This window comes from Pistacia vera, unplaced genomic scaffold, assembly GCF_008641045.1.
Source record: "Pistacia vera cultivar Batoury unplaced genomic scaffold, PisVer_v2 Contig123, whole genome shotgun sequence".
Taxonomy (NCBI): Eukaryota; Viridiplantae; Streptophyta; class Magnoliopsida; order Sapindales; family Anacardiaceae; genus Pistacia; species Pistacia vera.
This window is the reverse complement of record NW_022195282.1, coordinates 647,396-663,520: the sequence shown is the minus strand read 5'-3', so window position 1 is coordinate 663,520 and position 16,125 is coordinate 647,396.

Genomic DNA, 16,125 nt, shown 5'->3' with positions numbered 1-16,125 from the left:
CTTTCTAAACAGTCTCGCATAACCTTTCCGAATAGTACCACACACACTACACGCATGTTTGCTCTCATTCATCTCGATATATGGGGAACCTATCATACACCCAACCATGGCGGTTCTAGATTTTTTCTAGCAATAGTTGATGAATTTTCGCGGGGAACCTGGGTATACCTCATGACCTCCAAAACACAAACACTCACACACATTCAGAACTTCCTATCCATGGTCACAACCTAGTTCAATCTGTCTATCCAATGCATTAGAACTGATAATGCACGAGATTTCTTCAATTCACATTGCTCATGACTATTTCTAACCTTAGGTATCCTCCATGAAAGTTCATGTGTCTACGCCCTTCAATAGAACGGTGTCATTGAGCGAAAACATAAGCATTTGTTAGAAGTCGCTTGTGCCCTCAAACACTAAGCCAACATACTTGTCTAATTCTGGGGAGAATGTGTGGTCATGGCTACATACCAGATCAGTCGAATGCCATCCTGGGTTTTAAAAGGTAAAACTCCGTATGAGCTGCTCTTTGGAAAACCACCAGACATTGGTCATCTTCGGGTCTTTAGGTATTTATGCTATTCAATTGTTCTTGATTCCAATGACAAGTTTGGACCTCAAGCTATTCGATGCATTTTTATGGGGTATCCGATGCGTTGGAAAGGATATCGTTTATATGATCCAGATGAGCAAAGGTTTTTGGTTTCTAGAGATGTCACAATTCAAGAGGATAGTTTCCCATTTTTTAAGACGACCACTACTCTGGACAATTAGTTCTGCACTTCTAATGCCTTTTTTGGAGGATGATCACTCTCTATTACCAACAAGCCCTCTCTTCACCATAGAGTCTATCACTGACACTCAATTGCCTCCAGACCCTTCAGACAATACATCAGAGTCTCTCCTAGATGCTCCACTCACTCGTAAGTCTCCTCCATCTATTGACGACCCCTCACCTACATCTCCTATTGTGGTACCTAAACCTGCCCAACAACGGTCTACACGCTCCACTTGACCTCCCATTTGGATTGCTGATTATGTATGTCCTACCATACAGGCTACTTCAGGTACTCCTTATCCAACTTCCAATTATGTCAATTATGACTAGCTGTCTCCTGCCCACAGGATTTGTGTTAGTCAGATCTCCAACAGCCATAAGCCCTTTTGTTACATTAACGTTGTCCAATATGAACAGTAGCGGTAGGCCATGGCTAATGAACTTACAGCCTTAGCCCAAAATCAGACATAGGATCTTGTTTCTCGTCATCCACACAGAAGGCCTATTGGCTGTAAATGGGTTTACAAGATCAAGCATTGAGCAGATTGTTCCATTGAATGATACAAAGCTCACCTTGTGGCCAAGGGCTTCACTCAACAGGAAGGCTTTGACTATCAGGACATTTTTTTCTCCCATCGCCAAACATGTCACCGTTCAGGCCTTCCTTTCCATTGCTGCTATTTGAGATTGGTCTCTCCACCAAATGGATGTCCACAATGCCTTTCTTCATAGTGATTTACATGAAAAGATTTATACGGATCTACCTCCAGGAATTAGCCGACAGGGGGAGAATATTGTATGTCATCTGCGAAAGTCCTTTTATGGTCTGAAACAAGCATCTCGACAATGGTATGCAAAACTCACAGAAGCTCTTGTTGGCATAGGGTTCATTCAATCCAAACATGACTATGCACTATTCTCTTGGAAAAGAGGTAACTCATTTATCGCCCTTATTATCTATGTGGATGACATCCTAATTATAGGAAATGATGATGTGGCAATCAAGGCTCTAAAAGATTGTTTACATAGACATTTTCGCATAAAAGATTTGGGGGAGCCAAAGCATTTCTTTGGAATTGAGATTGTGAGATCTGCGGCAGGGATATCCCTTAGTCAATGAAAATACGTACTTGAGCTTGTATCAAACTCAGGATTATCTGCATGCAAACCAAGTGCCATACCTATTGAACAAAATATCAAGCTTACCACACAGCAATATGACAATGCGACTTCAGTCTCAGACAATGATCCACCACTAAAAGATCCCTCAATTTATCAAAGACTTGTGGGACAATTAATCTATCCCACCATGATGCATTCAAACATCAGCTATGTTGTCCACATCCTTAGTCAATTCGTGCATGGACCAAAGCAATCCCATATGGATGCTGCAACAAAGGTACTCAAATGTTTAAAAGGGTGCCCTGGCTTGGAACTTCTTTTACCTCGAAATGGAAATCTGATATGGCGGCATATTGTGACTCCGATTGGGCTACATGTCCAATGACAAGAAAATCTCTTACTGGTTTCTGTATAAAGCTTGGTGGATCTCTGATTTCCTGGAAATGAAAAAACAGTCAACAGTATCACTTTCCTCGCAGAAGCAAAATATAGAGCTATGGCAAAAGCCACGTGTGAAATCATCTGGATTCTCAGGTTATTAAAGGATTTAGAAGCTGAAGTAAGAAAATCGATCATCTTGTACTATGACAATAAGGTTGCAAACAACATAATAGCAAATCCTTTTTTCCACGAAAGGACAAAGCACATTAAAATTGAATGTCACTTCATTAGAGATAAAATTTAGGAAGGGGTAATCAAGATCATGCATATTCGCACTTCAAAACAACCAGCGAATATCTTTACGAAACCATTATGTAGTTGACAACATTCGTATTTTCTTGGCAAGCTTGGTGTTTTCGACATCTACAAACCACCAGCTTGAGCGGGAGGGATGTAATTTGGAAAGCAAATATTATAGATTTATAAAATGGCAAGCTAGGATTAAGGCTTGATATCCTGAATTATTCTTCATTAATAGGCTGATTACATGTAATCTCACCGTTAAGGTGTAATACTGTATTACCTAGTTTATACGCTAAAACACTGTATAAATTACTCTATATAATCATACAAGCATGATGAAATACATATGGATTACAATTGTAATTCCTCTCCTCTTCCTCTCAGCATTCTCTTGGCAAATTGATTGCTGCTCTTGCCTCTCTCTAATTAGCCTCTGACCGTACCTTTTTTGACATCCAAGTAGTGAAGAAAATGGTATGTATTTTGACATCTAACTAACAAAGAAAGTGTAGTTATTTTACACCAATGGCTGATACATTTTATACTTTTTGTTTATATGTTAGTTACAATTGGATGTGTTTATGATACATGTATAGATATATATATTTTGTTATTAATTACTTGGTTATTTGTTGATTTGTAGTAGTATCAGTTTGACATTAATTAATATTTTTTACTTAGTTAAAAAGATGTTTCATATGAATTTTTTGACTTTGAGAATCAATACATTTGTTAGTTTTGAATCAGGAACAAATTCTCATCACAATTCATCATAAAAGAAATGACAAAATATTTTATCCCCAAATCTTGACACAATCAGAAATGGAAATTTGTGTCCCCAATTCACCACACCATAAGGGACAAAATTTTTCGTCCCCAATTGTGCTTTTATTTGTGGGACGAAACGGTATTATTTGGGACGAATAGTTATTCTTTTGTGGACAAAAAATTTCATCATAAAATAAATAATCTTAAATGAAAAAACTGTATTTCGTCCCCAATGACGTTGCTTTGGGGACTTTTTTTTTTTTTTTTTGTGGGCACTACCCTTTGGTAATGTGACCTTGGAGACGATTTGGAATGTTGTCCTGCATTACTTTTTAGGAGGAATTTTTCACTTTCTGTGATGAAAATTTGCATCACCTTTTTTTAAATCTCTTGTATTGAGTTGACTAAAACCTTAGGATGGATAAAGTCTTTCTCTCAATTTAAGATGTTTATTCAACTTTTAACTTTAATACATGAACATGATAAAACAAAAAAAAAAAAAAAAATCTAAAGTACAAATCCAGACTCCGGACACAGAGATATAGTCGAATCTAAGAATGTCAAATATGGAACTAGATTATCAATCTTCTATTAAAAATAACGAAATGGAATCAACCAATTAAATCATATGATTATAAAGTCATCGACAATCAACCTTGTATTAAAAATGTATGGTTTAGTGCAGTCAACCTCCTCTATGCTTTGCCAAACTGAAAAGTTATGGTAACTCTTAAAAAGAGTTTAAATTTGAACTTTTATTTTTATGAAGTGAATTTGGCAACCATGTACACAGAATAGAATATGATTAAAGCTCAATTCATGTAAATGTTTTTATATATACGAGTACCTTTAGATGCTTTCTTTTATAACCATAATGTTGCGGCTTAAAATTTGTGTTTTGTTATGCCTAAAAAATACAAGGGCTGACGTCAGGTCCATTCAGCCCACAAAAGTCAGATCATTGGAACAACCACCACCTGCGTCCGTCAGGATAATGGGTGCGCGTCAGGCTAGTCAAGAGCTGTGGTGCCCCCACGTGTACAATCCCTGCTCTAAATCACGCAAATCACTCTGGAAGGTGGGCAATGTGACATAAAGAAGGATTTGCATGGATAATTCCACCAACTTGCAGATTCAGTAATCATCACCTCAAGGCATCCCACTATAAAATGAGAGCTCCTCTCTCATTAAAGGGATTAGCACATTTTACGCTTGATTAATTACTCTCTCTTTCCTAGAATTCTTAGCATTTGATACCTTGATATTATTGTAAAGTCAGTCAGCTAAAAGCGACCTCGCCTTTATCATCAATATAAGCATCAGTGGATATAGGACTTGCTACCTTAGCATCCGAACCACTTTAAAAACTGTCCCCATTGCATTTACTATCTCTTTATCCATTATATTCACGTGTGTCTTCTGGGTCCACACAGCATTTCACACGTGCGTTTCGTTGGTGCAAAATCACGCATCAACAGTTTGGCGCTAGAAGGAGGGGCTGATTTAGTGTTCATCCTTCATTAGGAGAATCTCCAACTTACCGGTCTTACAGCAATAAATGGCCCACCAACCAGAACATGAGCAAACCAACCAGGGTGCTGAGGGGCTCCCCCAAGTTCAGGGGGATACTTCTTCCAAAAAACCTTCAGCCCCGCAAAACGCTGTGGGAGATATCCCGTCAAGTTCATAGCTTGACCCCGCTATAAGAAGCTACCTGGAGAGGTTTGACAATACTTTCCAGATGGTCAACCAAAGGTTGGACCGTTTGGACCAAGGCGCGCCATCTAAGTCAGCTGCGGCGGTGCAACTGCCAAAAATACCTGCACGTCGCGCGGCAAAGGGAAATAGCCCGTGCCACGAGCATTGCAATGCGAAGACGAAAGGGTAAGCAAGTGGTAAAAAGCAAGCCCACGGGCTCCAAAGGGCCAGCAAACACCGACCGCGTCCCAAACAGAATACCAGTCTGGCTGAGACTTAGTGAAAAGACGCAGCCCGAGCTGTCCCATGCCACGTTACAGGTACAAATTCATAAAAGTGCTGGACGGGGCAATTCTTATCACTGCCAGCAAAGCAATCCTGATTGTCACTGTGCGAGAGGGTCCCACACTTCGCAGGGCGGTTCTTACTACCGCGAAGGTCATGAAAATACCCCGCACCTTTCATCGCCATCACACGCCTCTAGTCAGCGTGTGTCGAGAGTGGCTGGAACAGCAGGCCGAGGCGAAGAGGAACCCAACCTCCAGACATTCCTCAATCGTAACCGCGAGAATCGAACTCGCATGGGTGAAAGTAACCCCAAGCGGCTCCATTGCCGCAAATTGAGGAGCTGCAGCGAGCTCTTGATAGACTAAGAGCTCAGCAAAATGAGCAAGGGTAGGTCGCATCTGCGTCCCCCTTCTCTCCTGAAGTGTTAGCCGCTCCACTCCCACCAAGATTCAGGATGCCCGACATGCGGGCATTTGATGGAAATTCTGATCTGCAGGATCATCTATATGAATTTAATGACCTGATGGAGCTTCACCAGATCTCAGATTTGGCAAAATGCCACTGTTTGGCAGTGACGTTGACCTCCCACACCAAAAGATGGTTCAGGTCGCTCCCAGCAGGATCGATCAGTTCATGGCCTCAGATAAGCACGACGTTCCTAAGGCATTTTCAAGCGAATCAAAAATTTTCAATGCCTTTGAGCTACCTTAGCAATATAAGGCAAGAAAGGGATGAATCGCTCCAGTCCTACATTGACCGTTTCCATAGAGAGCTCAACAAGGTGGCTCATACTCCCGAGGAGTCTGTTCGGACTCTCATCATAGCCAGGGTACGCCCTCAAACCGACCTGTGGAAAGAATTACAAGCTGAGGACGATGTCTCCCTCACAAGATTCTACAACCTTGCGGAGAAATACCTCCAAATAGAAAATTCGTAGGTGGCACTCCGCCGTCGCGACCCCAACGCATCGAGCAGTATGTCTGGTCAGGAGGAAAGTAGAAGAGCTAATCACAGAGGGGATGCTGACGATCAGCGAAAATAGAAGAAATCCTGCTACGAGCACAAAAAATCCTATGCTCATGTTCCTCGTCGCGACCACGATAGAATTCAATATACTCCACTGAATGTGTCTGTATCGGCCATTCTTGATAAATCCAAGGAGGCTAGTCTGCTCGGTGAGCCAGAACCCATGAAAACTCCCGCGACAGCTAGAAATAACAAAAAATATTGTCGCTACCATCGGGACAACAGGCATCATACCGATGAATGTCGAGCTCTAAAACAAGCAATCAAAGAGCTCATCAAGAAATAACACTTCAAGGAGTATATTGATGACTCCACTCTCGCAAAAGAGAAGAACCAAGGGGAGCAAGGGAAAAAACGTCGTGATCGCAGAGGTTATAGTAGTGTTAACATAATCTTTGGAGGACCGCACCTCGCAGGAAACACGCGGGGTACGCAGGAAAGGTACGCTCGTGAAGCTCATCACGACCCGATCAAGGTGATGAACATATCGCAGTGACCACAAAAGGCTCAAAATGAGGAGTTGATCACCTTCTACGAGAATGAGGTAGCTCGCCTGCATCATCCTCACGACGACACCCTTGTGATCACACCCCTCATAGGGCACCATAACGTCCGCAGAATGCTCGTGGACGACGGAAGCACTGTGAACATTCTATTCCAGACAGCTTTCGAAAGGATGAACTTGGATGAGGCCGACCTGAAGCCCGCCTCGATCCCTCTTTATGGCTTTACAGGGGACCACCTGATCCCCAAAGGAACGATCCAGCTCCCAGTCACGCTGGGTGACTATGATGAGGTGACTAAGGTTACTGAATTCTTGGTCGTGGATTGCCCTTCGGCCTTCAATGGAATCCTAGGGCGACCTCTATTGAGAAGCTTCAAGGCGGTCACTTCCATTTACCATCTCAAGATGAAGTTCCCCACCCCAACGGGGATAGGAGAAGTGAACGGATCGCAAAGTGCATCTCGCGACTACTACATAAAAGCGGTGCAGATGGCGTGTAAAGGAAAGGGCATTTCGCGATGTGTGCCCCGCCAGGCTATAGCGATCAGTCAGATCGAGCCACAGCCTGGCCCAGCAGAGGATAATATAGATCCTCGAATTCAGGAAAGCCCTCCCAGCAGCCCGGTTGGGGATTTGTCCAAGGTATCGGTCGACCCGAAAGAGCCGAGCCGAGTGTTAAGAATTGGGAGCAGTCTCAACCCCCAGCTCGCGTCCAAGCTGATAAGCTTCCTGATAGAAAACATCGATGTGTTTGCCTGGTCGCATGCAGATATGGTCGGGATTAGCCCGGACATCATTTGCCATGCGTTAAATATCAATAGCGAAGCCAAGCCAGTTTGCCAGAAAAGAAGAGCAATGGATCCGGAGCGGTATGCCGCCTTGAAGATAGAAGTAGACAGCCTCCTCCGAAATGGGTCCATCCGAGAGGCACTCTACCCGACCTGGGTTTCCAACCCGGTTCTGGTAAAGAAGCCAAATGGTAAATGGCGAACCCGCATCGACTTCAGCGACCTCAACAAGGCTTGCCCTAAAGATAGTTTCCCTCTTCCAAGAATTGACCAACTCGTGGATGCCATCTTGGGGCACGAGTTGCTAAGTTTCATGGATGCATACTCGGGATACAATCAAATTCTGATGTATGGGCCAGACAAGGAGCATGCGTCCTTCATTACAGACCAGGGGCTGTATTGTTACAAAGTTATGCCTTTCGGCCTCAAGAACCCTAGCGCGACCTACCAGCGGCTAGTTAACCGAATGTTCTCCGACTAGATCAGAAAAACAATGGAGGTCTATGTGGATGACATGCTGGTCAAATCCCAGGTAGCCTTAGAGCACATTGCACATCTCGCTGAGATGTTTGACATCCTCCGGCTGTATAGAATGAAATTGAATCCTCTCAAGTATTCGTTCGGAGTATCGTCAGGAAAATTCCTGGGGTACATGGTTAACCAGCGAGGGATAGAAATAAACCCCGAGAAGATTCAAGCTCTACTCGATATGGAGAGCCCGACCAGCAAAAAATAGGTCATGTGTCTTAATGGGCGAATAGCGGCACTTAGTCGCTTCATATCGAGGTTAACAGATCGCTGCTTACCGTTCTTCAATGTCCTAAGGGCCAACAAGAAGTTCGAGTGGACACCCGAGTGCGAACAGGCATTCCAAAGCATAAAAGAACACCTCGAGAAACCACCTCTCCTGTCAAAACCTTTTCCACAGGAAATCCTGCTTCTGTACCTATCCGTCTCTCAGTTCGCGGTCAATGTAGCTCTGATTCGGGAAGAGGAAAAGGCACAATGGCCAGTGTACTATGCGAACAAGCGCTTGACAGATGCCGAGATGCGGTATCCGAAGATGGAGCGATTAGCCTATGCTCTACTGATCGCCTCCAGAAAGCTGCGACCTTACTTCCATGCCCATACTATCCATGTAATGACTAATTACCCACTCAGGCAAGTCCTTCAAAAGCCAGAAGCATCGGGTAAATTACTTAAATGGGCCATGGAATTGAGTCAGTTCAATCTTAAGTACAAGCCAAGATCGACTATCAAGGTGCAGGCAGTTGCTGACTTCATCTCAGAATTTTCCTATCTTCCAAGTGAGCAACAGCCTAGCGAAGCCATTCAAGAAAATATTCAGAACCTGTCGACCTGGATCCTCTACATCGACGGGTCATCGAACAGGAAAAGGGCCGGTGCAGGTCTTCTTCTTGTGAGCCCCGAAGGGGCTTGCGTTCATGGCATTCTTCGGTTCAAATTTAAAGCAACCAACAATGAGGCTGAGTAGGAAGCTCTGCTCGCCAGGTTGCGGTTGGCCAGGGAAATGGGTGCAACAGCGATTAGTGTCTACAGCGACTCCATGCTAGTCGTAAACCAAATTTTGGGGGAATATCAAGCCAAGGAAGAAAACATGGTCCGTTATCTGAAAGAAGCTAAGGCCGCACTCGAGTCGTTCAAACATTTTGAAATCACTCAGATTCCCAGAGACAGTAACTCTGTGGCGGACGCCCTGGCAAGGATAGCCTCATCGTTGGACTCAGAGGCACTAGATAGCATTCCTGTTTGGCTCGTCGAAACCCCTAATATCAGCCCAATTGAATAGGCCATGAATCTGACAGAATCAGATTCTTGGATGACTCCCATTTTCTAATACCTCAAGGATGGGACCTTGCCTGACGACAAGGTCGAGGCAAAGGTTCTGCGAACAAGATCTGCTCGTTACACCCTCATCGAGGACTAGCTGTACAGGAGAGGATTTAGTGCCCCTCTCCTTCGATGTGTAACCAGCGAAGAAGCAGAATACATTATAAAGGAAATTCATGAAGGGATATGTGGTAATCACACCACTGCATGATCTCTTGCAAACAAGGTTGTTCGTCAGGGGTACTATTGGCCCCGAATTTAGGATGACGCCTACAACTTTGTCAAGAGGTGTGATAAATGTCAGCGGTTCGCTAGCATACCGTGAGCTCCTTCCCACGAACTGATTACTATGACTAGCCCCTAGCCTTTTTCCATGTGGGGGATCGATCTCATCGGTCCCATGCCAGTTGGAAAAGGGGGAGTCAAATATGTCGTGGTCGCGGTAGATTACTTCACCAAATGGGTAGAAGCCAAACCGCTAGCTGCGATCACGACCAGAAAACTCAAAGACTTCGTTTTCAGGAATATTGTGTGCCGCTTTGGAATTCCTCACACCCGCATTTTAGATAATGGAAAACAGTTTGACAACGAGGAATTCAAGCAGTTTTGAGACGAGCTGGGTATCCATAAGAAATTCACCTCTGTCGCAAGACTGCAAGCAAATGGCCAAGTTGAAGTTGTCAACAAAACCATCAAGCACACTCTGAAGGCCAAACTTGGCACAGCAAAGGGAAATTAGGCCGACGACCTCCCTGAAGTCTTATGGGCGTACAAAACAACTAGAAAAACCTCCACCTCGGAAATACCCTTTTCGCTAGCATACGAGTGCGAAGCAATGATTCCCGTTGAGGTAAGAACTAGTTCACTTCAGAGAGATTTGTACAATGAGGCCGACAACGAAGCATTCATAAGGGCGAGCCTGGACCTTGTTGAAGAACATCGCAGCAAGGCATGGGTAAGGATAGCAGCCTATCAGCAATGCACGAAGAAGTTCTTCGATTCAAAGGTCAGGCGAAGAGACTTCCAGGTCAGTGACCTGGTGTTATCATCTCAAGAGGCTAAACGGTTCCAAGGTACCCCGAGCCTGGAATGCTGAGCACCTTCGGCCATACTATCAGTAATTCTGAACTCAGCTTTCCTTGTAAATTAATGTCTAATTTTTTTTAAGTCATTTCTTTGTAAAATTTTATCTTGGACGTTTGTAACAATCTTTGTATGTGATCCTTTTCATGCGAACGAGTTATGTTATCTTTGACTCAATGAATGTAAGCAATCAGAAAGTACTCATGTATAATGAAACAAACAGAAATTGTATAAGTCAAAAATGTGAATTTTATTAATAAGGAGTACAGCAAGCAAAAAGACATGACTGAGAACCCTAAACTGACTCCTAAAGAGGCGACCTTGACATCCTAAGGCTGGTCGGTTGAAGGTTTGTTCGAAGCATGTCCTAAACCACCTATTTGGGACGTCGCTGCTTCATCATCCTCTCGCGCCATTGTCATAAGTGTTTCGCACTAGTCCTCCGAGAGGTCGGATATGTTGAGTAGCGGATTCCTCGGCTGCAGGGCGTAGATAGACTCGATCGCCCATTCGGCAGCCTTCTCCTCGACCTCCGCAGCCTGCTTCTGCATCTCCTCTGTCAAGGAAGCGACTTTCCCTTGACTTTCCTGAAGTTCAACTTCAAGAGCTTGCCTTAGCTTCTCAGAAGCCTCTCTCTCCTGCTTTGCTCGTGCGACCTGCAGGGAGGTCACTTTCAGTTCCTGGTCCTTCTCCATAGCCTGCTTGGAGAGTTTGGCTATGGTCCTTTGTAGTTCCTTTATCTCTTCCCCTTGCTTCTTGAGCTGCGTCTTCTGGAAGTCAACTGTGCGAAGAGCCGCGTTCTTCTCATTTTGGAACCTGTTCGCCAATTCGGAAGATAAGTTTCTCTCCGTTTTAGCGGCTTCCAGGCTTTGCTTGAGCATTGCGTTCTCTTCCTTCAGCGCAACCTCCCCCTTTGTGGCTCCCAGTTGAGCCTTTTCCAGAGACATTCGCATGGAAAGAAGAGCCTGCGAACAAAGAAAAATAGAGTTAGCCAATCAAAAGAAGCTAAGGGTAGTCATCGTCGGGGACAGTTCGCTCACCTTGCTTATGTGCTGGACCGACGTGGACATCAGGTCGACGTCGCTGAACTTTGCGAACTGCTCGAATGATTCTGAGAGTCCGTATTCCAGTAAAGTGTAGATCACCAGCTGCAGATACTCCGGCAGGTTCCCCAGCGAGTCCAATATTGGGGTATCCGTCTTCGCACCTTCAGTAGTGGTCGTTTCAACCATCGGTTCCTTTCCCAACCTTCTCCCGACGTCCTTCTGCGGCCTCCTTAGCTGTTCGCCTTCAGATTTGGCCTCTGATTCCTCGACCTGAATCTGCTTCCTCTTTTTTCGCTGAGCCATCGTTTCATCCTTGGGCGAGCAGGCGACGACTAGGAAACCTTCGCGGTTCGCATTTGTCCATCTTCTGTTGGCTGCAGCTGCGGCTAAGAAGTTCTGGAAGGTCGCGCCGGTTGGCCCGGGGTCGCACCCTCAGCCGGGGGGATTGTTTGAGCAGCTTCGGCTGCCTTAGCTTTCTTTGACCGAGGAAAATTTAAAAGGCGTCATCGAGGCTGCTCTGGCTCCTTCGGTGGCATGGTTGCTGCATGCAAGGCAAGGTTAGTGAAGGCATTCTATTCCACGACCAAGAAAAGAATCAGTTAGAAGAACTTACTCGGTGGAGGCTCTAACGACGTGCTTGCATTAAAGAAACCGTATTTCCACAAATTCGCGGTCGTCACAAGTTTCTTCGTGTCGCGCTTGTCCTCAGGTAGGGAGTCGAAGTGCACGATTCTTCTCCTATCGTGGAGCAGTCCTATTTCGGTCGTCTTGTTAACTACCAAAAGGAAAAAACTAGGTCGTTAGAGCGAACACGCTTCGAACACAATGAGTTCGCCAAAGCAAAGCAAAAATACAAACAAAGAGAAAGAGGCCTACTCGGATCTTGGAAGCGGCAATAGCCATTGTAACGAAAGAAGAAAAACTTCGTTTCGTAGGCCCCCGCATTGCTGGGATAATTGTGTATCCCGTCGGCAATGGTAGGTCGCCTGGACAAGTAATACCAGTCCTTGTCCTTGCTCTTTTTCAGGAAATATGAGCAGCCGAGCTCCAAGACGGTCAGCTCGCCTAGCCCGTTTTCCTGGCACGCGATGTACATTACAACAGCAATGACGTACACATTCGAGGTCAGCTACATCGGTGCGACCCTGAAGTGGTCCAAAAACGACATGATGAAAGGGTGGCAATGGTAGGTCGCCTGGACAAGTAATACGAGTCCTTGTCCTTACTCTTTTTCAAAAAATATGAGCAGCCGAGCTCCAAGGCGGTCAGGTCGCCCAGCCCGTTTTCCTGGCACGTGATGTACATTGCAACAGCAATGACATATGCATTCGGGGTCAGCTGCATCGACGCAACCCTGAAGTGGTCCAAAAACGACCTGATGAAAGGGTGTAGGGGGATAAGTCCTCCGCCCTTGATGATCCCCTCAGAGATCGCAGCTAGACCCGTTGACGAATATCACGACGAATGCGCCAGGTCGTGGAAAACGTCTACCTCGATGCCGTATTGGCCTATTACCGTCTCGAGTTCTTCCTCGGTGAGTACCGAGAAAACCTCGAGAGGGATGCTAGGAGCACCCTGCGGGGACGAGCTGGTTCCCTACTAGGATCTGGTGGCTAAGGGGTCCATTTTGCTAGTCTGTAAAAGTGACAAGCAGAAGGGTTATTTGGCCTCCGTACGCTATTTCGTACGATGACGTGGGAGGATATAAACTCCCTAAATCCTAAAAAAAACCCTAACAGCATGATTTGAGCCACCATTCATAGCTCGAACCCGGCGCAAACGTCTAGTCTCCGATGGGTTACTGAAAGACCGACGCCATTAACTCATGCAAGAAATGAAATAATGGTAGGGAAGCTCTTACCTCTCGGAGTATGACAACTATTTCTGCTTCAAATGCCGAAAAAATGCAGGTTTGGAAGACAAAGGTTCCTGGCCTGTGAAAATCTTTTGTTCTCTGTGAAAAAGGCTTTGGTGACAGTGCCTGAGAACGATTTAAGGTTTTTATAGCGCGTGAATCGACGTATGGATTTCCAGGAATCGAAACGACGTTTGGGCGGTAAAGACTTCTCACCGTTGATCTTGGCCACGTGTCACTCATCAGCGAGGAAGGGTGAACGAAACGACTGGATAAAGTCAAACTTTCATCTTTCCAGTTGAAAAGCTCAAACGACGGCCATCCTTCTCTCAGAGCATTAATTGCGTCTCAAACCTTCATTTAATGCTCTTATAAGGTGCGCCATTCCAACGTATAATTCATTTAATATTTTGGTAAAGCGCATTGTTTCAGCATGCAAGGCATTAAATGTGATTGGCTGGCATTTACCACGCAAGAGACACACCTGTCAGCGCAGGGATTGCTTTATTAAATGCCTTCCTATCACCAGAACAAACAGGTGGCGTCAGACGAAATCAAGTCGCTCGTCCTTGAGCATACGAGGTCGCGCTCATAAAAATGCCACTCCAACCTACTTTCAAACAGACTAGAATTTCCAGAAACCATCTCGCTGCGGCATGACATGTAGTTTCTAAGGTTCAATCCTCAAACCTTAAAAACTGGGGGACTTCTGTTATGCCTAAAAAATACAAAGGCTGACGTCAGGTCCATTCAGCCCACAAAAGTCAGATCATTGGAACAACCACCGCCTGCGTCCGTCAGGATAGTGGGTGCGCGTCAGGCTAGTCAAGAGCTGTGGTGCCCCCACATGTCCAATCCCTGCTCTAAATCGCGCAAATCACTCTGGAAGATGGGCAATGTGACATAAAGAAGGATTTGCACAGATAATCCCACCAACTTGCAGATTCAGTAATCATCACCTCAAGGCATCCCACTATAAAATGAGAGCTCCTCTCTCATTAAAGGGATTAGCACATTTTACGCTTGATTAATTACTCTCTCTTTCCTAGAATTCTCAGCATTTGATACCTTGTAATATTATTGTAAAGTTAGTCAGCTAAAAGCGACCTGACCTTTATCATCAATATAAGCATCAGTGGACGTAGGACTTGCTACCTTAGCATCTGAACCACTTTAAAAACTGTCCCCATTGCATTTACTATCTCTTTATCCATTACATTCACATGTGTCTTCTGGGTCCACACAGCATTTCACACGTGCATTTCGTTGGTGCAAAATCACGCATCAACATGTTTAAATACATGAATTCTGAATTTCCCATGGGATGCAGAGTCACATTCTGTCCCATTTGATTGACTCTTTGCGTAAAACCATTCTTTTAGCAACTTAAGAAAAATGATTTGTAACCAGTACGTTATCAATAGACACGTTATTAAGTTTACCTTATTTATATTTTAAAATAACTTTTAAACTCCATATAATTCTAAAAATGACTGTTGACTTAATTATACTTTTTTCTTTACACCCCTTTTTCAAGTTTGTCTACAATTTAATCTATGCATTTAATGTCCTTTCTTTTTGAGTTTCCTAAACTCAAAATTTTGTCTTCTTAATTACTAAATAGAAATTCTGTATTAAGAAACTCCACCATGCTGGCGATTATCCATAAATCGGAAGTTTTCCCTCTGTTTGTTTAACTTTTTAAACTCTATCATATCCTATCCTATCTAGTAAAAATCGTGTTTATTTTAATATTGACTATTCAATTCAAAATCCAATCATATTCTATTAAACTTAAAATATTTAACAATTACCTTTCATAATAAAAAGTTTATAAATTAACAAAAACACCCCTACCCTCCCAAGCCACTATCAGCCGCTAGCAACCACCGCTAGCCCCTGCCATCAAAACTATGCACGATCAGTTGACTTTTCGATCGTGCATCAATCTTGTCATTTTTGGCTAGATCCGTCATGGATTTTTCGGCCAGATCTACGTCAGATATGACCGTTAACGACGACTATATTCTAGAACGGCACATGACCAGCCAAATCCAATTGGTTATATGCCATTCCGACGACTGCCAGTAGTGGCTTGGGTGGGTGGGAGTGTTTTTGTTAATTTATAAACTTTTACTCTGTGTGTGTTGGGGGGTGTTTAGCTAAATTAACAAATGTAAGGGGTTAAAAAATAATCTAAATATTTTCTAAAAATGTTTTCTAAAAATATATCAAACACATTCTCAAAATCCTATCTTATTTGATTTAATCCTATCATTACCTATTCAGAATAGTTTTCCAGAATATCATATTTCAAATAATGTATTGAACAGGCCCCTTAAGTTTCTTATTTTTTGCTAGTTAGTTATAACTTCAAGCTTAAGAGAAATTACCATACTTGGAGCCTACTATTGTAATAATATATATATATATATATAAACAAAGAGTGAGAGGAGGGTGAAAAACCATATTTGGAGTTAATAAAAAAAAAAAATTAACTCATAGAAAAATTAAAAGTACAATTTCTTTTATCCGTTTTTAAAGCAATTTAAAATGATACACTATTGAGTTTTTGTGAATGTTTTCTAGAATCAATTAGAAGAAAATAAAGATCAAGAACGAAATTGAAG